The sequence below is a fragment of the Lycium ferocissimum genome, chromosome 11, assembly GCF_029784015.1.
Source record: "Lycium ferocissimum isolate CSIRO_LF1 chromosome 11, AGI_CSIRO_Lferr_CH_V1, whole genome shotgun sequence".
Classification (NCBI taxonomy): domain Eukaryota; kingdom Viridiplantae; phylum Streptophyta; class Magnoliopsida; order Solanales; family Solanaceae; genus Lycium; species Lycium ferocissimum.
In genome coordinates, this window is record NC_081352.1 from 64890102 (window position 1) to 64892140 (window position 2039).

Genomic DNA, 2039 nt, shown 5'->3' on the forward strand with positions numbered 1-2039 from the left:
AATCAAGACTGAGGACATCTCCAAGACAGCTTTTCGGACAAGATATAGGCACTTCGAATTTTTGGTGCCCCCGCAACATTTATGGACCTCATGAACAGGGTATTCAAGCCATACTTAAACCATTTTGTGATTGTGTTCATTGATGATATTTTGGTCTACTCTCGAAGTGAGGCTGAGCATGGACAACACTTGAGAATTGTGCTACAGACACTTAAGGAACGAAAGCTTTATGCCAAGTTCTCAAAATGTGAGTTCTGATTGAGCACAGTTTCCTTTTTAGGACACGTGGTGTCCCGATATAGGATTCAAGTTGATCCAAAGAAAATTGAAGTAGTTCGAGATTGCCTCGACCCACTACTCCCGCGTAGATACGCGGTTTCATGGGACTAGGCAAGGATATTACGAGAAGGTTTGTGGTGGGTTTCTCGAAGATAGTCGCTCCATTGACACGTTTAACTCGAAAGGTGTGGTATTCCGGTGGTCGATGAATGTTCGAAAGCTTTAAATTAAAGACCGCATTGACTACGGCTCCGATTTTGACCTTACCTACTGATGAGGGTGGTTTCACCATTTGTTGTGATGCATCTCGAGTCGGGTTGGGTTGTGTCTTGATGCAGATTGATAAAGTGGTAGCTTATGCTTCTCGGCGACTAAAGAAATATGAGACGAATTATCCAACTCATGATTTAGAATTGGTTAACGATTAGCTGTATTTGCACTCAAGATCCGGCGTCACTATCTTTATGGTGAGCGAGTGTGAAATCTATATCGATCACAAGAGTTTGCAATACATATTCAAGCAAAGAGATCTGAATTTGAGATACGACGGTGGTTAGAGTTACTTAACGATTATGATCTTACTATTTTGTATCATCTGGTAAGGCGGGTGGTGGCGTACGCCTTGAGTAGAAAGTCTACGGGCAACAGCGATTTACGCGAAGATCGACCTATGGCTAAGGATATTCAAGCATTAGCCAATCGCGGAGTTCGGATTGATCATACGAAGACAGGGCGGTGTTACTTGCCATGGTGGCACAATCGTCCTTAGTGGGGCAGGTCAAGGCTTGCCAATATGAAGATCCCCGTCTTGCTAGATAGCGAGATCGAGTGCAAAATAGGGGCGTTAAGTCATTCTCTATTGATGGCGAAGGCGTGTTACGTTGTCATGGTAGACTGTGTATTCCTATGGTGGGTGATGTGAAGCAACTAATCCTTGAAGAGGCTCATAGCTCGCGATACTCCATCCACCCAGGTGCTACGAAGATGTACCAAGACTTGCGTGGATTATATTGGTGGAAAGGTATGAAGGCTGATATTTTTAAACATGTGACAAGTTGCTTAAATTGTTAGCAGGTCAAATATGAACATCAAAAACCCAGTGGAGTAATGCAAAACTTGATTATCCCAGAGTGGAAGTGGGAAAGGATTACGATGGATTTCGTAGTTGGTTTGCCGAATACTTTCAAGAAACATGACTCAGTCTGGGTGATTGTGGATAGACTCACCAAATTTGCTCATTTTATACCAGTTCGGATTACTCATACCGCAGAGCAGTTAGCAAATATTTACCTCCGTGAGATTGTACGACTTCATGGCGTGCCTATTTCTATAATATCTGATCGAGGGTGCACAATTTACTGCTCGAAGTTTTGGAAGTCTTTTCAGAAGTCGTTGGGTTCACAGGTCGAGTTGAGTACAAATTTTCATCCACAAACTGATGGACAGTTTGAGCGAGTTATTATGATTTTAGAGGACATGCTTAAAGCTTGCGCGATTGATTTTGGTGGTCAATGGGACGATCAGTTGCCTTTGGTAGAGTTTGCTTATAATAACAGCTACCAATCGAGTATACAGATGGCACCGTTTGAAACTTTATATGGTCACAGGTCTCGTTCACCAGTTGGATGGTTCGAATCGGGCGAAGCACAACTATTAGGTCCACATTTGGTGCAGCAAGCCTTGGAAAAAGTTGCATTGATACGAGAACGGCTTCGGACAAAGACAAAAAAAGTCCTATGCCGATAAGAAAGTACGTGATA